A 25,185-nucleotide genomic window follows, 5' to 3' on the forward strand; every position below is an offset into this window, starting at 1 on the left:
AAATATTTAAGACAAGTGTAAATATGGGAGTTCTAAGGGATTTAAAAGAAATTAAGGTTTCTCTATTTCATTCAAACTGGGATAAAGATGATGTCAGTAGACTGTAAAAAATTACACATGTACAATGTAATAACTAGGAAAACCACTAAAAAAGTATAGAGAGAGATGTATTCAAAAACACTACAGGTATATAAAATAGGTACAGATTTCTGAATGTATACAAAGCAGATTCCTAAATTCTCTTCAAATAACCTACAGGAAGAAAGAACAAGAAAAGAAATAAATGAAAAAATACTCACATGACCCACATATATGCTGTTTACAAGAAATTCATTTCAATAGAAAAATACAGATAGATTAAAAGTAAAGGAATGGGAAAATATATCATCTAACTATTAATCAAAGGAAAGGAGGAATAGATATATTAACATCAGCTAAAGCAGACCAGAAAAAAGAAAGCTACCAGAGACCGAAAAGGATATTACATGATAATAAATTAATCAATTCACCAAGAAAAAACGCAGCAATCTGAAATGTCCACGCACCAAAAAACAGAACTAAATATGTGAAGTAAACCCTAAAAGAATTGAAAGAAACAAGCAAATCTACAATTACAGTTGGAGACTTCAACATTGCTCTCTCAATTCACAGAAGAACTGGATAGAAAACCAGCAAAGATACAGAACTCAACACCACCATCAACCAAAACAATCTAACCAACATTTATAGGACACACTCACACAGAAGACACATTATATTCAAGGGCACATGGAGCATATACCTGTGTCATAAAACAAACCTCAACAAATTTGAAAGGATCAAAATCAGGCAGTGCATTGTCTAACCACAAAGAAAGCAAGGTAGAAAATAGTAAGAGGATGTGTCAAAGGAAATAAAATAATATACTGAACTCAACAAACATGAAAATACAACATACCAGATCAGACGCAGGCAAAGCAATACTGAGAGGAAAATTTATGACATGAAATGCAAACATTTGAAAAGAGGAAATGTTTCAGTTACTGATCTAGGCTCCCTCTTCAATAAACTAGACAAAAAGAGCAAAAATAACCCACAGCAGACAAAAGCAGAAAATAAAAAAGGAATAAATACACAAGAGAAAGATAATAGAGAAAAAGAAATGAAACAAAGCTGGCTCTTTATAAAGAGCAATCAAATTGGCAAACCTCTAGCAAGACTGACAAAGAAAAAAGAGAGAGGGAGACATTGCCAGTATCAAGAATCAAACGGCATATTACTACAGGCCCTGTAGATATGAAAAAGATAAAGAGAATACTATAATTATAGGCACACAAATTTCAAAACTTAGGTGACTTGGAAAAGTTCTTTGGAAAACATGCAGTTCCAACATCAGCTCCTCCAATATGAAACAGATCCTTAAATAGCCTTATAACTTTTGAAACAAATCTCCAGACCTAGATAGTTACACTGGAGAATTTTACCAACCATTTAAAGAATTACAAATTCTACACATCTTATAGAAACTACAAGAATCCTCCAAACATTTTAACAATTCAATTCAATTCTATACAATCTCTTTGAGAAAACAGGAACAAAGCAGTCTGCCATCACTGCTTACTCAGCAATGTCTGACAAGTTCTAGTGACATCACTATGACAAAGCACAGAGATCAGAAAGGAAGAAACAAAGCTGTCCTTATCGTCAGATGACACGGTTGTATACTTACAAAATCTCAAGGAACAGCAAGAAACTGCTATAGTCAGTTGAACAAAGTCACAGGATACAAGATCAACATACACAAATAAGTTACATTTCTAAACACATAGAAATTGAAATTAAAAATACACTCTTTAAAAGAGGCTAAAAAAACAAAGAAAGAAATATGTGTAAATCCACCAAATCATGTAAAAACATTTAGGCTGAAAACTACAACAGTGAAAAATATGGAGATATAGCATGCTTACGAATTCAAAGATTTAACATATTTTGAAAATGACTGATTCTAGTCAAACTTCATTCTTGACTTACATACTTAATTAAATTCTCATAAAAAGTCCAGCAAGGCAGCAATTGCTACAAGACTGCATGTGACTGGCAGAGAGATAGACACATAACCTCAGCAGTAAATCGCACAAGGGACATATGTGCTTCTCTATATCTGCTACATGTCTAAACAGCATATAAACAATTTTTTTCAATGGCCATTCTCAATAAACCTAGCAGGACTAATAAGACGTTTGCATGAATAATTTTTACTCAAAACCAGTTTTTTTCTCTTCTTTTCTTTTCTTTTCTTTTTTTTTCCTTGAGGAAGATTAGCCCTGAGCTAACATCTGCCACCAATCCTCCTCTTTGTGCTGAGGAAGACTGGCCCTGAGCCAACCTTCCTCTGCTGTATATGTGGGACACCTGCCACAGCATGGCTTGCCAAGTGGTGCTGCGTCTGCTCCGGGGATCCGAACTGGCAAACCTGGGGCCACTGAAGTGGAACGTGCAAACTTAACTGCCTCGCCATCGGGCGGGCCCCCCAGTTTTTTAATTTTCTAATGCTGTGTGTCTATAATTCTCTGACTTGATTTTCACATCAAAATACATGTAAATATGTTTATACAACAACCAAAAGACCAAGAGATCGTAATATTGGTTTTTAAAAGATAAATAGAACTAAATGCATGAAGTCCTATTACAACCTTTGATTTGCTCAACAAAAATATTAATCTGGTGAACAGTTGCAACATCATTAATTACACATTAAACTAATTAGAAGAGTATTTTCCATATACTTTACTTTATCAGAGTCCATGAATATTTTAAGATTGTTGTTTATTCTTATACCCCAAACTAATTTTCAACAGTATTTCATTGTTGAGTCTCCTGGGTTCGTCTAAAACGTAAACCAAATGATAAAAAGCAACAATGGCTTTCCATACGTGTATTTTTATCTAGCATTTATGCTACTGTATTTGTCTTTGCCAAAATAATATTCTAACGTTAACATATGCCAAGAAAACTTTTCAAATTTAAAACTACATACATTTACACTCTTGAAAATAGCAAGTTTTCTTTTATGCATAGAGACATGTAAATTCAAAAAGAGAAAGTATACAGGGCAAATATGACGTGATTATTTACCATCATTTAAGTATTTGGAGAAATTGCAATGTGATGTGCCCTACTACCTTACCAAGTAGGAATGAGAGACTAATACCAATCCTCCATTACAATTAGGACAAAGCCATGTGATGTAAATACTGACATTCAGACACATATTTGAGACTTCAACACGGGATTATGCAGTGTTGCATGGGTGGTGTCAGGGGCAGCTGAGTGTCTTGTCATAGCCAACATGTTCCACTGATTTTGACATCAGCAAGTGAAATACTAGGTTCCTGCGCTCTGTGGAGCAAAAGTAAAAACAGACTTTGTCTCTGAATGGTTCTATATCATGGTTTTGGACACTGCTCCAGTCTTGTCAGCATTTAGCCTGCTTCTTCTAACAATTCTGTGTGTTATCATTTTCTTTTAATAACACAGCTCCAGCTGTGACAAAAGTATATACATCTGCATAATGATGACTCCGACGAAGTTGGGTCTATATGAGCTCAATAATTTCCACACACCCATTTACTAATCATAAGCCACCCTGCATTATGCCCTTCTCCGAGAGGCAACCTCATTTCTTCTTTCACCAAAGACTAATTTTTTTAATGATGGCATAACATAGTCAACAAAATATAAAACCTAAACGCTTACAGCTTAATGAATTTTTTACCAGTGTCACATACTGGGCCACTCACCAAAAGTTAAGATTGAGAACACTTCTAGTATCCCAAGTCTCCTTCCACAATGTGGTTCTCATCCCCACTGCAAGATAAACTCTATTCGATCTTCTGAGCACCACAGATTAGTTCGCATGCTCTTGAGTACCGTAGAAATAGAACTAATTTTGAGTTTACTTTCCTTGTTTCCAAAACACTTCAGTGACACTCTTCCATGTTGTTCAATGCATTTTTATTGCTGTGTGGTTTGTCCATGCTATGGTGTCCTTTAAAGTGTCTCTTCTTTCTTACATATTATTGGATCTGCCTGATAGCATTCAGAACATACTCATATATGTAATCACACACACACACACACGCACACACACACACATATAATTTCTTCATGAGTTGTATTGTGTCCTGAGATGTACATGATGTCTGTTCGATCTTCTCCCTATGATGTCAGCAGCTACTCGAAGAATATTAACTTCTAGATGTTACTAAAATGCCATTACCGTAACCCCAAGAACTTTTCCAGGGATAAAGGAAGTAAAATAATTATTTTGATAGTACTAAAATGCTATCTGCCCTTTCCACCATGCTGATGCTTACTTGCACTGATGGTGCGAGAGCACAGGTTGTCGTGAGACTTCGAGGTCTCCATCAAGGAAGGATTGAGATAGCAGCACCGCACTGTTCCTGTCCCTGTTCGTAATCTTCACTATCACACATTCTCAGTAAAACTAAGTAAATAAGTAAAAGCAAGTTTCACTTAAGAATGCCCCTGATAAAGCAAGTAAAAATGATTATTTTAGTCTCCCCCTAACCCATGAGTACATGTCTTTTTCTTTTATGGCTCTGAGGTTCCACAAATGCTAGCTCTCTAGGCAGCCACACATGGCACATGTGGCTTTTTTTGGACAGTTTTGTGATGATTGCTGGTGACCTGCCCTTGGAGAGGGTGGTGGTGCATGTGTGAGAGAAGCAAAAATGGAAGAAAGGCTTATTCCTGGAGGGGCAGAGGAAGTATAGGTGGTATCCCTAATGTTCCCAAAATGGTGCGAGCACCGTGACAAAAATTCAAAGTCCTGTAAATACCACTATTATCCGCAAGAAAGAAACCACATTAGGAAACTAGAATTCAGTGCTTATCTCACCAAAGAAGGTCTACCCTACTGCAGTTAGCCACTGTTCTGTTTAGCGGTCAGCCTCGTGGTCTTTCTTCAGCAATGTTATCCTGGGATGCCCTTTCTCCTGGGCAGGGAAATCCAAGCTTGATTACCCTGCAACACAGGAGGGGGTAAAGTAAGTAAATAAAGGAAAGAGGGAAGTCACCCTCCAAAGCAAAGCCTCTCACCAGTCCTTACCTAAGGACCAGCTAATGGAAGCCACCAAACTGAAATTTCGCTATACGTATTACTTGAGAAGACATCTGCCCCTCACAGCCAGCCGCCTTCCACTCCCCATGTTAGGCTGCTGAACGTACAGGTTTTCCTGCTTCTACTCTGTGTCAAGCAACATCATACGCTAGCAAACATAGGATGAGCACCTTTCTCTTGAGACGCACTAACAGTGCCGCAAAAGACAAGGCCAACAGCCTCGGAGCCTTACAATTTTGAAGTGGAGAACTGCGTACTCCTTGTACGCATGGTTTTACAGGGCTTTCACATGCATTTGTTCATTCACTCCCACAATCCTCAACCTTCGTCGGAAGACACAAACTGAAGTGTTAAGAGGAGAGAAGTGGCCAGAGTTAGCAAGTGGCAAAGCCCAAAAAGGAGCGCTACTTCCCTCCCACCTTGGCACCATCACCCAGTACTCCTAAAAGCAGCCAGGTTGCACAAGTGAGAGATGGTGCTCCCAAGGTTACTCAGCTGGTGAAAACCTTTTACTTTTGTTTTTATCCCCCACCCCTTCCTCAATCACATACCAGGGCTGTTAAGAGTTCAGAGGAGGGAGAGGCCTAGCAGATATGCAGAGACGGTTCCCACTGCTGACCAAGAACCACAGTTTCAGAACCAAGTGGCACTTGAGGTAATCCTCCCATCTGAGGATACCACATGACTCCACAGAGGTGCACACTCCCTGAAACGGTCTTGAAAGACATCAAACCAAGTTCATTTTGAGGGAGGGAAGGAAAGTAACAAGCAGTGTGTGCTTTCTAAATGTCCTCATCCTCACTTATCACCTTTCTACAGTCCTTGCATCAATTCCCATTACTCCATTTTCGCTGTCGAGATTTGTGATGGAGCCTCAGAGAGGTCAGCCAACTCACCAGAATCACAAAAGCAAAGCAAAGGGCAAGGTGCTACCAGGATTAGAACCCTTCCTCTTAAACTATGGCTCAACTCAATCCAGCATGAGTGGTGCAGTGCTGGGAAAGTCTGCAAGGCTGAATTTAACTTTATTTGTTGTTACACAACACTGCTGGTTCTTCACACACATCACCTCAAAAAGTAGGCAGTGCTGGGGGCAGGCCTGGTGATGTAGTGGTTAAGTTTGCATGCTGTGGCAGTGGCCCACAACAAAATAGAGGAAGACTGGCACAGATGTTAGCCCAGGGCTAATCTTTCTCAAACAAAAAGAAGGCTGGCAGTGGACAGTAGCTCTGGGTTAATCTTCCTCAACAACAACAACAACCAAAAAAAATAAAATAAAAGAGGGAGATTGGCAACAGATGTTAGCTCAGGACAAGTCTTCCTCTGGGGGAAAAAAAGCAAGTAGTGCCCTATATCTAACTGTCTTTCTGGCCAGTGGCTCTGAAGACAGAGCTTGCTGTAGTCTGCACATTCACACATGAAGGAAAAGAGAAAAAACAAATAAACACCCAGAGGTCACTGCATGGTCTTTTTCCTTTTTAGCGTGGGCCTTGTTAGAAGGAACAAAGAGAATAAAGATCTTACTTTGCCACTGACCAAAATGTTGTAAATCTTCATGGCAAAGCTGTTGCCATTTGCATCCTTCAAGTGCACTATATCAAAGGAACCAGGAGGTCTTTCTCTGTTGGTGATCACATCATGGCTGAGGTTGGCCCTACCAATCACTGTAGGCACATTGCCTAGAGAGAAGGGAAGATAAAATGCAGATGGGTCATTTAAAAAAAAAAAGACAGCTGCCACCTTTAAAACCAATTAATAGAGAGGGGTTCACCAAGAAAAAATAAAGATGCTGGCGGGCAGCATTCCAAAGATCATGGTTTCAAGAACTCTTGTTACTGTGTAAATGAATATTATTTGTGAATTAGACTGCAGCCACATCTAAAGGGAGATTTCAAAGATTCTTGAAAGTAGCAGCTTTCCCTGAATTCTTTGTCCAAGAAGAACTCATTAAAGATTGAATAAGTAATCATTTTGGGGTGGACAAAGATGGTGAGGAAGGGTGAGGGGTGGATGGGGAGAACGGGAAGGTGGCTAGGGGGTGTGGGAACTAAAAAGAGGGCTAAAGAGGAATTCAGGTTTTCAAGAAGGGGTTAAACAATAATGGAATGCCCTTAATCGGGCTCTGGTTAATGCAGTTCTACCACTGATTAGTCACCGAATCTTCCAAAGTTCCCAGGGCTGTCAGGAGCATATGGAAGATACTCTACCATAACTGGTTTAACTGACCTCAACTTTTTTTCTTATTCTTTGAAAACAACCTCTTCTAATCAACTGCTTTTTTTTATGTGCCAATAAAATGTATAAGATACAAAGGAAAATATGCATCATATTGAAAGACGTGATTTATTCCCATGCCTAATAAGCCAAAAACACAAATAAGAATTTAATGGCTATGTGGAAAGTCAAAATCTAATCTATCCCAAGAGACTGAGTAGGATATAGTAAGATAATACAAACGCACTGTGTGTAGGGCACAGGCCACCTAGTCCAGGAGACAGGCTATACATGAAGGTTTTATTTACCATAGAATATGCGTGCTTTAAGAAAAACTCCCCCCGAAACCATCGCCAATAGTGAGTCAACCACCAACCCACCTATGTGCCCTTCTTCAAGTGGAGAGGCCACACTAAAGTCAGAATGAAGCCCCTTTTACACCAAAAAACAATCTAGCAGTCTAAGAGACTCCAGAAAAAGTTGAAAATTACACACCATAGAGCAAGGGCAAATCACAATACATTTATCAACCTCTGGAAAACTGAAGGGAAGGGAAAAACACCCCACTCAATCTGAAAGTTTTAAGATTGAGGCTCTAAGAAGGAAGAAAAATAGGACAATCTTGCAGGTAAAAAACGTTGGGCCTGACAGTGACCAAAACAGACTTCTATAGTCTGAACACTCTAAAGCCAAGACACTGGTTGATCCAAGATGCAGATGGGTAATGGAAATCCATGGCCAGCTGAATCTATATGAATTTTGGTATGTGAGAAGCCACAGAAATTAGAAGGTTTTGCCTCCCTACTCAGTAGTGTACTGAAAGTCAAAGGAGTACCAATTGTTGACAAATATGTAAGTGACTTTGTAAAAGGTTTAGTATTACATTTATTCCAAGTGCTATGGATAACCCCTAATGTTCAAGTAACCCAGGAGAACTCAGGTGTCCACAGAACACTATCTGAAAGCTAAGAACACCTCATGAAGGCCTTTAAAAGGGTTTAATGTCTATCTTAGGTCAGCGGAACTGGCCCATCCTTCAGGTCCTTGTGTGAGACAGTGAAGCTAGTAGCACCCAAGACCCTCAGTTACAGAACAACTTTCTGATACTATGCCTGTAGCACAAACATAAGGAAGGCCTGGGAAAAAACATCTGCTCGGTAATAGAACGCAAGGCTTGATCTAGCTGCCAAGAGTAGAAGAAATGCCTCTCTCTGCCTATGTCAAATGAACAGTGAACAGAGTTTTTGTTTGTTTTCCAGAACCCTTATGTGGGAACATCATGGATTTACTATGTGTAGGATAATAACCAGAGCTTAGTTATCCAGAACCAAATTCACATTCTAGATAACAGTTCCTTCACTTCACTTGTTTGTCGCAGTTTCTAACAGCAAAGAGGGACTACAGACTGATGGCACTACACTACACAAATACTAATTTGTATTAAGTGTCAAGTTCCAAGGAGAAGCCTCTGGCATTCAGAATTTGGTCCATTAGCAATGAGTAAATGTAGGTTGAAAGCTGAGAGTCTAGATAAGAATCACTCCTTTTAAAATTCTTGAATGTATGAGTGATAGTCTTTATGCCTGACCGTAAGGCAGCTCTGGGAAATCGGTAATAAGAACACTCTGTACACATAGGCTATCAGAAGATGTCCATATGTGCTTCCACCTCAACAAGCCCTAAAGTGGCCCTGCCAGTGGTCTGCATGAATAAAGGTTGGCCTGAAATACAGTTTTGCTAAATAAACTAGAGTGCCCGCCACCCTTTGGACCTGTGTACAGCCACTGGCCAGAGAGAAAGTCTTTTCTCTTTCAGCAGAAATAGTGCAAATGAAATGGGCTACCCATTTAACAAGAATGGAGGGATACATCAGCTAAAACATCCTCCAGCCTCCAGTTTCTGTAACGGTGGGCCGAGGTTACTTCACACCAACCTTCGTGCTTTCAAAAACAGCTATAAACACTGGATACAAGTAATTCTTAAAAAATCCCCCTAAAAGGATCCAAGGGGTGAGGAGACAGCAAGGAATTTCTTTCTTTTTCTTCCTTCCTTCCTTCCTTCATTTCTTTCTTTCTTTCTTTTTGAGGAAGATTAGGTCTGAGCTAACATCTGCTGACAATCCTCTTCTTTTTCCTGAGAAAGACTGGCCCTGAGCTAACATCTGTGCCCATCTTCCTGTTTTTTATGTGTGTGACGCCTGCCACAGCATGGCTTGATAAGTGGTGTGTAGATCAGTGCCCAGGATCCAAATTGGTGAACCTCAGGCTGCTGAAGCAGAACATGCCAACTTAACTGCCATGCCCCAGGCCAGCCCTGACAGCAAGGAATTTCCAGGCTCAAAACAAGGAATGAAAGGAACTCAGGAGCCTGGAAATGGATTTTGCCTTTTGTTCTGCTTTCTTTTTGATGCCCTCTCAGGGACACGGGAACAGAAATCAAAGCCCAGGGTTAAGTCTCAGGGTTGAAAGGTCAGTCTCATAGAACACCCCACCCACAATTAGCTGGCCCCAAAGGGCTGCACTCCCACAAATATCTGAGCCCAAAACAATCCTGTGTTCCTAATGACTTAAAGCCTAACGACTTTCACACTGCCTGGCCAGCACAGGGAATGTCAAACCTCCGTCAAAGTGGTCTCAGGCTGATACACAGCCCAGAGACCAGATAGATGCAAACACACATCATTGTCGGAAGGAGGGCCGAATTGTCTTATGCCTCACAGTGTTGCTACTAACCATATTTTACGTGCAGTGTCCAGCATGGAAGGAACCAAGATACCATGATGAAGAGCCACCAACAGCCAGGCTCAGTCTTCAGAACTTGCAACAACCCTGAAAGTATGTGCAAGGACAAAAAACAATCTTGGCCAAGTGACTCAGCAGATCTGAAAAACAATCAGGAAGAACTTTTAGGAATGAAAACGCAGTAAGCAAAATTAAGAACTGCAGAAAATGGATTTACACTCAGTTGAAGAGAAAATTAGAGAAATGGAGGGTGCTGAGAAGAAAATGCACAGAATTCACCATGGGAAAGACTAAAAGATGAAAAGCAGAGAAGAGTGGATGAGTTAGACGAACGTGAGAAGGTTTAATACAGGTTGAATCCAAGCCCCCAAAAGAGAGGAGATGAAGGGTGGGGACATAAAATGATATCCAAGAACATAGTTTTCGAGAACAAGGCCAGAAACCCTTCAAGTCCCAAGAAGGTTAAAGGGGAGGAGGATGTGGTATTCTTATGCCCCAGAAGAGGATAGAAAAGCTGACTAATTTTGAACTCTGGTGATTTCAATCTGCATGCTGTTAATTCCAACAGTAACCACTAAAGTAACAGAATCAGAAATGGCCAACATTTAAAATCATTGAAGAAAAAAAAAGTAAAAAATTGGAATATTGGAAAATAATCAATCCAAGAGAAGATAAGAAAGAGGGGAAGCTATATAGAGAAGAGGCTGGACAAGAAGGAAGAACCATCAGAAAGCGATATATATCAATATTACATCAAACCGTAGGTGGGCTAAGCAAAAAGCCGGGGGGAGGCTGGATCAGAAAACAGAACACAGCTCTGGTTTGTCAGGATTCACCCATGATCTGCAGATATTGAAGAACCAGAAAGAAATCAATCAACTGAACATGTGAGTACTGATCAATGGGATGCTATAAAGGAAAAACTTCCAGAGAGATACTGTAGTTTTAATTTGCATGTTCTAATAGACTCAAAACACATAATTGCAAAAACTGACAAATATGAAAGGAGAAATGCCCCAAACTGCATTCCTTGACTCTACTTCCCTCTCCCATCCCTGATTAGGAGAAGGACAGATTATGTTTCATTCTTATCCAATCATGAGCAAGTCCCTGGCAACGTAAAATGCCAGCCACTGCCTAGGTACTCATGAATACCTCTCCCTCTTCCTTCTCCTCATCTTTGCATTCCCAGCCTTTCACAGTACCTAACCCAGGGCTTCCATACACTGACCAATAATGCAGTATTAATTTGGCAAACTTAGTGCTAAACTGCTGGCGGGCATTCTCAGTCCCTTGAGGTGTCCTCAATGCTAAATTTACAGAACCCACTGTCCCAGATGGCTAGAAAGGAGAACTCTGAAACTCCTAAAATGGCTCTACAAACAGTTACTGAGATCCCTGTCAGACTGACTGCCCCCTATTCAAAATAACATTTGGGCCTCTCTAGCTCTGCACCTCCAACTTAATGACAACATGACCTTCTGCCCTCTGAATGCATTCAATCATCCAGTCGCCTTGCACTTTTTGGGGATGTGATGTTCTGAACCATCTTGTTAATCCTATTTGGGTAACTCTAACGTACCTCCAGCAAAAGCTAACCCCACCCTCTTTCCACCCCGACTCACAAATCCAAATATCCCAGGCTAAGACAGGTCCAATGAAACTCTACCGATGTGTACTAACTGGACATCTGTTCATACTTTGATCTACCTGCCACCCTCCACTCTTTCTATACGTAACTTTCATGATGTACTTGCTCAGAAGAGTTGGGAACAGGGCTACCAGAGTCATATCAACTAGCCAGTGCTGCTTGAGTGTTAGAAGAAGAGACAAAGCAAAAACAAAACAAACACACAAAAAGCCTCTGTTCTCCCGTATGTTTTACAGATCGTCTCACTAACCAACCATTTCTGCATGGGCAGAAACACTACCATCTCTTTGTTTCTCCACCACAGCATCAAACTTGAAGCCTTGGACACAAAGGTCACTTGCCTTTAACTGCCTAAAAGTCACCATTATTCACCACATGAGAAGCTCCATCTCTCTCTAAAGGAGGCTCCAGTTCCAAGTGGCCTCCCTCCACCCCCTGAGAAGGTCTTTCTGGAACCATTAGCCCAAGTTCCACAATGCATCTCGGTCCTTGAAACAAACCACAGATTACCTCTTGGCTGTGAAACACAGAAGACACTCCATAGCTAACCATCAAATGGGTGTAACACCTGTAAACCTTCTAGCCACACCACTGACAAAGCTCTGAATCTAACCTTTAGGTGGAATCAACTCGCCAGGTGTGCAGTACTTTGAAGATCCAAGCCCAAGACAGGCAAAAACTTTTTAACACTACACCTTTGTCAAGTGTACTCCTGCAAAAGCCAACCTCTGTGGGCTTTCCTAATATCAACCTCTACTACTTTAACTTCCCACTAACTCTAAGAGGACCAAACTGCTCAGGATTTAGTCTCAAGTCCTCTTGTCGAGGAGAGGCCCAACTTGCTGGGGACCTAGACCTTGAGCTTCAGTAAGTACAAGGCTGACTCTCTTATAGGCGGAACTGCCAGGTGGGCTAAACACCAAAATGCCTACCACTGGAGTAACCTCAACAATCTGCAGGAAATCCAACTACTTTTCAGTCGCCCGATCTCCATCTCTCCCACTCATCACCCTCACCATGACTTTACTACTCTCTGGACAGGAGATTGCTCGATGCTCAATCCTCAGTTCCTACCATGGGGCCCAGTCTCTGTGTGGGGCCAAAGATCAGATCAGAGATTGACGTTTGGATTAGCTCCTGCATCTAGGCAAGCTTAAGGCTATGAAAGATCAAGAATATAATGGATGAATGGAAGACTACATAAGCTCAAGGACCCCAAACCAATTGCTTACAAAATGTCTTGAGATAAATGGAGGAGAGGGGTAGGAGAAAATAAAAGGCAGCTTGAATGCTGTTCTCAGAGATAAAAAATTTGGAGAAAGACTCTACTCGTCCTCTTGAGTATCATCCCACCAAAAGGCACCACAACTCTGCCACCTGCCTGCTCAGAAATCTTGCCAGCACTGATGTCTGACTTGTGAACACATCACCACCTCCAACATGCCTGCCACATCTAAAAGTCCCATGGCTTCTGGCAGTGCTTCTTAGAGCCAGTGCCATGCCACTCAGCCATTCTCTCCTCTCTGACCCTATTGCTGCTGTCCAGGTTCAGGCCTTCAATGTCTCTGTTCTGTCCCATGACCTATAGCTTCTTGGGCAGGTCACTCAGGCATTCTTCTTTCCTGTCCCCTCATTTTTTGGCCCAAATTAGTACCACCAGAGTAATCTTCCTAACACATAAACCCAGAAGGACATATCTAAAGCTTTTGCATGTGTCTGTGGCATTTGAGACACATAGACAGATGGACAGACTGGGAGAGAATACTGAAATCTTACACCAAGTACGAGGCTAGTCAGCCTAGCAAGCCCTGACCCATGCCCCTTCCTTACTGCTCTTCAACATCTAGCCAGTGAGGGACAAATGTCCCAAACACGGCTCGCTCCCTATTCCTTGCCCACCCACCCTTACATCATCCCCGCTCACATTTTTATCCTCTAGGTTTATTAAGCTACCATAGATCCTTCCACATACCTGGATTCTTCTGTAGCTGCATATGTGCACACACCGTGAGCTTATTCCTGTGTTGATTAACCTTTACCTTGACTGCTGGGTGAGACCCTTCTCTCACAATCAAAATTGAATCTCCATGCAGAGCCTTCACCAAAAACTCTCTACCCTGCCTCTTTCAATCTCTGCAGATCAGGAACTCTTCTTAAGTTTCTGCTGCCCTTTGAACAATGCTTACTTGAATAAATGCAAAATCTTGCCCTCCTGGCCTCCTTTAGAAACAAATCTAACTATCTGGGTTCCATTTTTTTCTGGAACTTAACCTCAACTATCTTTTCCTTCCACTTATCTTTTCCTCCTTGCCTACCAAATATACTCTCTAAGCTCATGGTCCTGATCCCCTCCTTTCACACCAATCTCAATTTCTCTAAAAACAAATGGGCAAACATAGCTCCTTTCCTTAGAAGAAGCTCCCTGTTCATCTAGTTGCCTATTTCAGGTCCCTGCCCTATCTTCTTCTCTGGGGAGAATTGCCACCTTTACTGTGCTGAGCCTTCTCGAAGTTCAAGAATGGTTCCACAAATATGTCTGCCTCTCCATTTGGTTAGCTATGCTCTGACTTCATCTTCCTGATTTCTTTAACCAGGGTACTGTGTTTTTGAGGAAATAGATCCTGCCCTGCCTGGGTCCACTGTTTGTAACCCTACAGTGTATGAAATCTGAGATTTCAGCCATCACCCTCTTCACTGAACACCATGCCGTCCAATGTCAATGAAGATTCATTTATTCATTCAGTCTTATTACTCACACACAGCCTCTACTGTCACACTTCTCAGCAGTTTCCATCCTCTATTTCAACCATCAAGTACTTCCTTTTAACTATATATCTACCTGGAAGTTCCACTTACACAAGCTGAACCCAAAGCTTTAAGATATTGTCCTCCCACTTCTCTCTCAATCATCCATGTTGTTTACCAAGATCCAAAACTGCCCTCTCTTTATCCTACCACCAAATACTCAACCACCCTGTCCTACATTTCCTCCCACGTACTTCAGCAACTTCCTCTTCCTTCCTGTCACAGATTCAAAATCCCTCATGTTCTTGGCCAACTCTCAGCTCAGTATTTGTGCACATTCCCCTATCGCCTCTCTTAAGAACCAGCATTGCCTTGGTTCCCATTACTGTCAAGCAGGTTCAACATGGTTGTGTTCTCCTCTACAATTTCTCCTTTGCTCAATCCCCTGAATTTGCTGCAACCACAGAAACGCATAATTGCCTATTCTCAAATCCAGTGAATTCCACTTCCTTGGTCTTCCATTAATGTTGGTGGGAAAAGGATGCCTTAAAACTATCAGGCTTAGTTTGGCTGAAGATACCTACAAATGACCCCTTTTTAGTTGTTTGGGTTTTTCTTTTTTTGGCTAGTTTGGTTATCTGTGCCTTCGCAACCTATACTACTCTGGAAGACTGATAATCTATATGAAAAAGCTGCGTGGTGTGCCCCTACCATCTTTGAGGCCTAAGGAGCCTGCAATGCTCTACTCTACAGTCCTGTCCCCTTAAAACCCTTGGCTCAAGCTCATCTGGGTGGGACAGTAACAGAGAATGCTCCCTAGCCACTTGCCCACAGAAACGACCAGCAGACAAACAAGTAAACAATCACCTCCCCAAATCTTTCAGCTTTGGCCCAAGGTTAAGATCTGAAATCTGGAGTAGCCATTTGACAGTTCTGCTACTACTTACTCTCTTTGGAACACAAGCTTTTATGTAGTGCTGGCCAATTTGGTAGGACCAGTGGGTAAATATAATACTCCAAATATCTCCTTCTTCCTGTCCATCTCTCACCTTTGAGAAATTCACGAGGACTACCAAGTTTTGCAGTCTTTTGAGATCTGAACTCTTTATAAAGGCAGACCATCAGTCACCAGAGTTGACAGAACAGGACCCATCAACCTGGACAGCTCAATTCTCTGAAGGGTTCTAGTCCTAGTTCCTACCACTTGAAAGAAAGCCCATCTCAGTAGAGCCATCCACACAGGCAGAATGGATCCTGCTTCAAGTGATGCTACTGAAAGAGTTAAAAAGATGGTGGGGATGGGAGGAACTCCCAGTCAATCACTCTGTCAGGCGATTACCTGAATGAGAAGATACTTGGAATGCCTATGCGGAAACTGATGTGTTTTCTCTCCAAAGAAATAAACGTTGAGAGAAGCGAAAAAAACAAACCAGTTAAAGACAAAGTGAAAAATAGTTTCTTACTGAATATATGGAAATTCAACCAAGAATGCAAATCAAAGTTAGATGGCATGTGGTCACTGTAAAGGTGACTGGGTTATGTGTGAAACAGGAAGAGATAAGCTACACCAAGACCTCAAATCCAGGGAAAAGATGAATGGATGACCCAGGGATGGCGCTGGCTCCCAAAAAGGTGGGTTCCTAACCAGAAGAAAAAATGGAGTTAACTACACAGAAAGAAAACTGTCTTGCAAGTTTCCTGGAAAGGCAATGACTTTGGCTTTTCAGTTTGAGGAGGGCAGGAGGCAGGATGTCTCGGATCTAGAGTTTATTCCATATCTAGGAAGTGCCAGGCAGCACTGTTACTAATATGCTCACTGAATCCTTAGAGTTACCCAGTGAGAAAGTGTATTATCATCACTCATTGTGAAAATGGAGTCTCAGGAATGGTTAAAAAATTCTGCCGAAGGTCACATAATTAACAATGGTGGAGTCAGGATTTTTACCCAGAACTTCACGTTTCCAAGCCCTTTCCTATACCAAAACATCCTGTCTCTCAGAGAGCAAGTTACTGAATTAGCACTCTGTCCAGGAGCATCCTTGTGTGGAAATTCATTATCTTGTAGTAGTTGGTGGTCCCAACATGCTTGGATTAACCAATCTGACCAACAAAGCAGAAAAAGGAGATCCAACCCTGGGTCTGAGAGTTAGCAAATATCCCTGGAATCTGACCCAAATTCCCTCTTGGTGATAGATTTACCCATCTGGAAAATGACTAAGTCCACATAACTTCACTCATGACTTCCCTTTGCCTCTTCCACTGTGATATGGTGAAGGGCAAAAAGGCCCATGGTGCCATAGAGCAGGGGGAAAGGCTCTCCTGTCTTCTCAGTGCTCATAACATCTGATCACAGATAGGGTACCATGGACATCATTAATGCAAAGATGCTTTTGCCTCGGCAGCAGGAGCACACTATGCCATACCCAACATGAGAATATTTTACTAGTGTGGCTGTTCCAGATATGTGATGAGTGTGCTTGAATGAAAAGAATCAGCCCCTGGACCTGTCTGGGTAAACGCCATAAAGGAAAGTGACTACATTTATGGTTGCTCTACCAATTCTTGTGATTTTGTACAGTGGCCATTTGAGACCACCTTGGGTTAATGCACTCAGGATCACAAGAAGAGAGACACCTGCACTCGCAGGCCCCTGTGGGCACACACATATACACCAGCACACACACACACACATGCATGCACATGCAAACAAATGAATGCACAACCCTTCCATATGAGTAAGCAAGGCTTGTCACACTTCCTATACAGCAGCTTGACCCATGTATTCCCTCTACGCCCTCGCTCATCCAGAGTCCTGCCTCTGGGTTTGGGGTCCTCAGAAGGAAAGAGACAGAATGCAGCAACAACAACAAAAATGAAGAAAAGAAAGAACGATCTTTTCTAACTAAGCAGCTAGATCCTGGAGGAAGGCTTGATCTGAGACTGCATCACCCACTTAGCCTCCAGGCCCCTGATAAAGGAAAAACCCCTACCTTTCGAGATACTGCCAGGCTAAAAAGGTGCTAAGAAGTATTGAACCTGTCACTGTGGGTAGAAAGGGTGGTCAAGAGACCAGGACAGAATTCCTGAGTCCCTTTCCCTACCACCTCTCTCACCTCATCTTCTTCCCAGATGGGTGTGAGCTTTCTTGCCTTCCTCTGCTCACCCCTACCACAAGCCCCCAGTATGTCTTTGGAGATCTGACAAGAATGGTTACATCACCACCAGACAAACACAGTGGGAAAACATAGCTATAACTCTGACCACATAAGTGGTATACCTTTTTTTTTTTATCTCAACCTGTTTCTTCTTCAACATAAAGAAGGAACTCTTACTGCCCATGAATCCAACAGGGTATGTGAAGTGAGTTCAAACGTTGCTGTCAATTCTGACAAAGTGCTGCGTGCACATCTTCTTTACCTCATCTCCAGTCAGTGGATACTTGAGTCTCTTTCTGAGACAGATTATGAGGGGAGATACTGCCTCAGCTTGTGGGGTCCTATAGGTGGACAAGGTGCCTGTAAATGACAATAGGGGCAGCCAATCTGATCTCTCTGGATTAAGATGAACCTGTTACCCAGATTTAGAAGATGCAGTGCCTGAGTTCAGCAGAAGTTAAGTTAATAAGTTAAGGTAACTTATTGTGGGGAAGAGGAATACATGACAAAAATTAATCAATTTAGAGGGGTTTGTTTTGTTAAGAAGGTCCAGTGCCCTCAGTCATGGAAAGAAATCTCACTTTGTATCCCCCACCCCCCAAAATCTGGTCTCACAACCCACCTCTCATTTTTACTGTGCCCCAAGCACTGCTGCCACTACCACCACCTCCTCCAACCTTGAACCTACCACCACATCTTGGTTGTGGCTAATGCGATATCCACAGTCCACTCTGAAATATTCTAGTACTTTCTCATGACTCCAGTCTTCAAAGTTACACACAAGCCCTGCCACTGTCCACAGAACTATGCTGGAGCAACACAACCCACTGTACTTCCTTCTTACCTTCTTGACTGCCTGCTGGTTCAAGTATAGTCAAGTTCACACTGAAACTAGTCCTGTATTTTTATAGCCCCTGTGTCATACTACCCTTTGGGTACTTGCTTCCAGTATGTATAAAATCCTCAGCTACTCAAGGGCTGGGGCTGTACTGCACCATCTTGAACTTTAAAAATACAGCCATGGTCACTCAAAGAGGTGACTCACTCATGAGAACTAATCCACAATAATCCATGAAGCTCAAGCTCAAGCAGGAATCCACTGAAGCTGCTTTCACAGAGTCTCTAATTTTTTTCCCTCCTTTTGAAAGACTTGTGATCATCAACTGCACAACTGTCATGGGGAATGGCTGAGTACTGCGTTACTAGCACAAGGTTTATCACAAGCATTCTTCAAAACAGAGTCCACATTCATTCATTCTTAACAACTGAGGAAACATTGGCTGGCCCAGAGAGGTCAGATAGTACAGGCAGTTGCCAAGGTAGCACCTGAAGCAGAAACCAACAGGGATAGTCACAAGTCCAGGACTCCAGGCAACAAGATCTCTAGATGCCAGCTCTGTGAAAAACCAAGGACAATGATCACAGATTCTATTACCCAGGAAATCAATGGAGACAAGAAGAGGCCAAGTGACCCATCAAGTTAGTTACCATGTGCCTCGTACATGGACACTCAGGGCTGGATATTGTCTCCTACAAATACCTCACGTTTATTCCTGCTTAAAACCCTTGGCATTTTAAGCACTTCAGCTCTCAAAAAGTTTCTTTCAACCCCTCAGATGAGGGAAACAATAGAAAGAATAAACAAATGGGACTTCATCAGACTAAAGAGCTCTTCAAGGCAAGGGAAAACAGGATTGAAACAAAAAAACAGCCCACTAATTGGGAAAAAAATTTACAAGTTATTTATCCAGCAAAGGGTTAATCTCCATAATATATAAAGAACTCACACAGCTCAACAACAAAAAATCAAACAACCTGATCAAAAAATGGACAGGGGACATGAACAGACATTTCTCCAAAGAAGATATACAGGTGGCCAATAGACACATGAAAAGATGCTCATCATCACTAATCATCAGGGAAATGCAAATCAAAACTACAGTAAGATATCACCTTACACCTGTTAGAGTGGCAAAAATATCCAAAACCAAGAGTGACAAATGTTGGAGAGGCTGTGGAGAAAAAGGAACCCTCATACACTGTTGGTGGGAATGCAAACTGGTGCAGCCACTATGGAAAACAGTATGGAGATTTCTCAAAAAGTTAAGAATAGAAATACCTTATGACCCAGCCATCCCACTGCTGGGTATCTATCCTAAGAACCTGAAATCAGCAATCCCAAGAGTCCCATGCACCCCTGTGTTCATCGCAGCATTATTCACAATAGCCAAGACGTGGAACCAACCTAAGTGCCCAGCAACTGATGACTGGATAAAGAAGATGTGGTGTATATATACAATGGAATACGACTCAGCCATAAAAAGGACAAAGTTGTCCCATTCACAACAACATGGATGGACCTTGAGGGTATTGTGTTGAAAGAAACAAGCCAGACAGAGAAAGATGGACACTGTGACTCCACTCATAGGTGGTAGTTAACATATAGACAAAGAGAACTGATTGGTGATTCTAGGGGAAAGGGGGGATGGGGGAAGGGCACAAAGGGTGAAGTGGTGCACTTACAACCTAACTAACAATAATGTACAATTGTAATTTCACACGGTTGTTAACTATCATAATCTTAAAAAAAAAAAAAAGTTTCTTTCTCTGTCCACTGGCTCTGTCTCCATTCTCAGAAAGCCAAGTCTTTCTTAGGGCTTTACCACTTTCCCTCCATCTCACCATCCCAGCAAAGATGAACAATGCCATGCAGGCACTGCCCACCCCTTCCTTGTCAGACCCTTGCCACAAAGGGGAAGGGTCTTAATCTAGTCTAATTGTGTGGTCGGATTCCTGCAGTATCATGCCTCTGGGGACACTGCGCCATCTTCAAGGTTTAGTTTAAGTGACTCAACTTCTCATTTTAGGGAGATTCCTGACCCACCTGCTTCCCCTTTTTGTGGGACCCCCTTTTGTAGCCTTTACAGTTACATCAGTTACTTGGTATCAGTGTAAAAAGCATCTATTTTAACTTTAAGATAATCAACTTAAAACTACATGAATTCAATTATTTACAGTACTTTAATGCACTGTCATTTGTACTCCTTTTTCTGTGGGGCCCTCAGCACATTTGTTGACCTTCTTGGCACTGGGCCCAACAAGCTCACTGTAAACTAGGGAATTCAGAAAGCAAAGGAGACCACCAGAAGGCCTTCCCAATATCTCTGATGCAGGCTGGTCCCAGGAGCAACATGTGGCCCTTTTTTGTGACATGACAGTGCTTTTAGTTCTGCCATCTACAGGAAAAAACAAGCATTACGGAATATAGCAGGTGAGTCCTTTAGGAAGGGTTGCATAATACAATTTGCAAGAAATCTCCCCTTTACAGCAGCCAGACAGACCCCTTTGGAAACATGAATACCTGTGATGTCTCACTCCCTTACCTCCTACTGATGTCCAAAAAGAGGCTTCCCTATTGCACCCTCTTTAAAGTGCAATCACTGCAACGCCTCATTCCTGACTCCTTTCCCACTGCTCTACCTTTTCCTCCAGTAGATTTTATTACCTGTGGACCTCCGTAAAATTCTCTCGGCTCCAAAAGAATGTAAGGTGGTTTTCCAGATCCATTTTGTACCTGGACATATCTCCAAGGGTGTAGAACATGCCTGGCATTCATTAGTCTCTCAATGGGTAGCTACTAAATGATGGAATGCCCTGATTCTCAGCAAAATTACCAATCTGACAACACTGGTCAACCCTGAGGGTAATGGAAGGGCAGGGAGAGGGCCATTTCACCCTTACTTTCTGAGGAGGACATCAGAAGTGTTTTCTGAAGGTAGATTGTGAAAGAGAGTACAAAGAAAGTTCTGCATAGGTGTACCTGCTGTCATCCAAATGAAAAACCAGCCCACGAATGAAGCAACGCTGCCCCTCCGAGACAGCAAGCAGAAGGCCTGTAACATTTACGAATGACTAAGGAAAAGATAAAGTCCTACTCACAAACCCCCTTATTAGTTTGTGGAGCATCCAACGCTTCGGTGCTGTAACATGTTTCACATGCTTGTTTGGGCCCCAGTCCTGGAAAGGACACCAAGCTCTCTCACATGAATTCTGCTCCACAGGTTTTCAAATGAAGGTACCCCTAGTCGTCGGCTGGTAGGAACGGGGAACAGCTACCACCTGCTTCCGAGGTGAAAGGATCTCTCAACCTATTTAGTCCCACCCAATTTGGAGAAAATATTACTTCCTGCCATCCCAGCATGAGAGACCCTGCACAACTCACCAACTTTTGAAAACCTCCCTGGACGCCTAAGCGTCTGCCTAGAGCATCCTCATTGCTCACCCAGCAAATCTAAGGGCTCTTCATAGGGCCAAAAGCAACTACTCCAATTCAAAGGCAGTACTGGGGCGGCGTAGAAGTATGGACTCATGTCAACCACTGCGGACACATGGCCTGCATACTTGGATGCCAACCGCAGGCTTGGGGTAAATAAGAGCCAGCTCAGTCCAGAACCCCACTCTTCTCTGACCCACGCTGGCAAGATCGGGGTTCACCGGGCTGCAAAAGCAGCATTCCCACCCGCCAAGCATAGGTGCCGGAAGGAGGAAGCTGGAGCAGCCCTTTTATGGACGCAGGTAGAGAACCCCCCGAGCTGAAACTGAAATGCCTCACGTTGGCCAAGCACTGTGAAGGTAAAGAACCTCTTCACTTCCAGTGCAATGGCATCTGTGGTCCCGAGAGGGAGGAAATCAGATGAGGGAGAAGTTCTGATCTGGCTTCCACATCCTCTAGGAAGTAAAAATTCCTTACTCTTGCTTGCTAGAGGACCAAGCACAGAACTGAAATTACTAAGATTACCAGTTTTCTCCTGTTAATTCACATGTGGCAATTATGCTGGGGACTTTTATTGTCTTCCTCCCTTTGGATCTCCTGAGCTCAGTGAACACAGTTTACCCATTAAGAATCATGTTTGATGACTGAGACAGCCCATCCTCAAAATATTTAATAAAGGTCACGAACGTGCAGAACATGTGGGCATTTCTACTAGATACACTGTGCGGAATAATCTGTATGATCCATTGAACTCTGACATATTGTGATTGCACAATCATAATTTCTTGTAAAAACAAATCATTCTTTGTTATGGATCATTGACGGGTACACACAGCTTTGTAGTAAAATCTTCTGAATTGTGCCTTGACAGGGTGAACTTCATGGTGTGAATTGCATATCGTTTAAAAAAGTAAAACTTCCCCTTTCTGGATTGGATGGTTGTGATGGTTGCACAGCTTTGTGAATGGACTTGAAACTTACTGAAGTAATTACTGTAAAATGGTGGCCTCTGTGGTATGCTATGCTATACCTCAAGACTACAAAAAGCATTCCTTCCATGCCAGCAAGTCACCAGCTTTCAACACAGTGGGGTTGAATAAAATCTACACTCTTGTCTTCACACAGTGTGCATTGCAGCAGGATTCAGTTCTATTCCTGGCTTCTGAGGTCACGGCTAGACCTTTTTGGCATGTCTCAGGTCCCTTTGCTGATTTTGGTTCTAGTCCTGGACAGCTCTCCCAGGGCCTATAACTCTACCTGGGCTGCTCACTCCTAGACCATGAGCAAGACACCCCTACACCCACTTTCCTACTCCTCCCGCCTACCCTGTCATTTACCTTTTATTATGTTCTCCCAGAGAAAATGTTCTTTTCCAAGTTGAACAGTACTGAATATTGTTTTCTGACTGAAACATTCTTGTCTGATTCAATTGTTTTCAGAGTACTGTTAGTCAAATACATACATGGACATTGGGGAAATCTGAAAAGCCATAAAGGTGTCAGATGAAAGTGAGTTTAAAAAGACACTTGGGGGGCCAGGCTGGTGGCATAGTGGTTGATTTCCCATGCTCCCATTCAGTGGCCTGGCGTTTGCAGACCCCAATCCCAGGCACAGACCTAGCACTGCTCATCAAACCATGCTGTGGCAGCATCTCACCTAAAATAGAGGAAGATCAGGATGGATGTTAGGTCAGTGACAATCTTCCTCAGAAAAAGAGGAAGATTGGTAACAGATGTTACCTCATGGCCAATCTTCCTCAGATATACACACAAAAAGATGTTTGGATGAGGTCCTCTTTGTCTGAGTTTAAATCAAACTGTTGTAAAGAAATGTTTGTTTACCCATCAATAAACAGAAAGGGTTTCCAACTGTTTACCAGAGCTTCTGAGCAAGGGGAAACTTTGAACATGTAGAAGGAATAAGTTAAATATATATACCCAGTTTGGTGGTGTCTCCTTTAGATGAATGAAGCAATGTGCATGAATCGTGCTAAATTTTTTAGGAAAAATCCTTGGCTCTAAATTTATCCAAATGTCAAGAAACATAATAAACAACTTGGCAACATAACCTCCCACCTCGGCAAAACAAACTCTTCAATCAGGAGTTGGCCCCTCTTTGTGAAAGACCTTCCTTCTGAAAGCAAGAAGACTTGTCATATACCAGGCATGCATTTTCACATTAAGCGGTGCTGGAAAAGCCCTATAGCAAGCAGACTAAGGGGCTGGTAACATGGACTCCCCTTTCCACCCCACCCCTGCTCCCAGACACCTAGAAAACTGACCACCAGCCTGAAGTACACAGAAAGTCTGAGGGTGATAGATGGGGACTTGAGTTATACCTGAATGTAATGAATTACAAATATATTGTGATTTATGAGGGCCAGAGATAGATGAGAAGCTCCTGGCCCAGGTGAGGTGATTCCCAACACCTAGCCAGACAGATTTAAAGCTGACTTTATTTGTATAAGGCTGGATGAGAAGGGGGTGGGTAGGCTGACATCTTGCATCTTCTGGTGAGCGTTGGGGCTCGCCAGTAGGGAGAGCTACCCCCTGCTTTCCTTCTTTGAGGATGTGGTAAGGATCTCTGCTGTGTGTCCTGAGTGCACTGACTTTCTTCTCTGTCACTTAAGATACAAAAATCTAATTTGCTTTTCTCTGCTGCATCTGCACTTCATTCTCCATCTTCTGTTGACATGTGCAAAGACCAGTATGTGGTCTTGAAGTTAGTGGTCTTGCATGTACAATCCTCCTGACACAACTATGACATATAGGAATTACCACCCCCACTTAGTTGAACTAGTCTAAAAATGAAGTTCTGAGAATTTAAGTCATTAATCCAACTTCCACAGGAAGTCCCTGTTTGAGTGAGAACAAAGGCTTAAATGCAGACCTCTTGGACTCCCAGGTCCACACTGTTGCCTTTGTAAAGCATCATGTGTGAAATGGACAGAGCCTCCATAACACCTTCCCAAAATGACTGCCCAAAGTAGATACTATTTGTGCTGGGTTGAGAAAATTAGGTGTTTGTTCATTCGATTTGAAGTGAAGACCTCAATGTTGTATAAAAGTTCTAGAAGCCCACCAAAGAACATTTTTATATTCTTCAAGATTGGGGTTGGAAAAGCCTTTATAAATGTTCACAGAAAACATAAAAAAGCAAGATCGACAGGTCTGTTACAACCACTGGGAAAAACAAGCAGCTGCAGACTCACTCTGACCAAGTCACACTTCCTGCAATTCTCTTGCCCCTGCAGGCCTTTTCCATTTAAAACTGGCCCCTACCTC

At 42.3% G+C, this 25,185-nt stretch overlaps 1 long non-coding RNA gene across 1 annotated transcript; it reads right to left on the reverse strand.

Moving 5' to 3' along the window:
* Positions 1-4,901: 4,901 nt before the first annotated feature.
* LOC124245595 (uncharacterized) lies at positions 4,902-10,203 on the reverse strand. The gene is made up of 4 exons (XR_006890286.1): positions 10,069-10,203; positions 6,647-6,801; positions 5,355-5,464; positions 4,902-5,026 (listed from the first exon to the last, which is right to left on the reverse strand). It is a non-coding gene; the product is annotated as an uncharacterized LOC124245595 (long non-coding RNA).
* Positions 10,204-25,185: the final 14,982 nt, after the last annotated feature.

The sequence above is a fragment of the Equus quagga genome, chromosome 10, assembly GCF_021613505.1.
Source record: "Equus quagga isolate Etosha38 chromosome 10, UCLA_HA_Equagga_1.0, whole genome shotgun sequence".
NCBI lineage: Eukaryota > Metazoa > Chordata > Mammalia > Perissodactyla > Equidae > Equus > Equus quagga.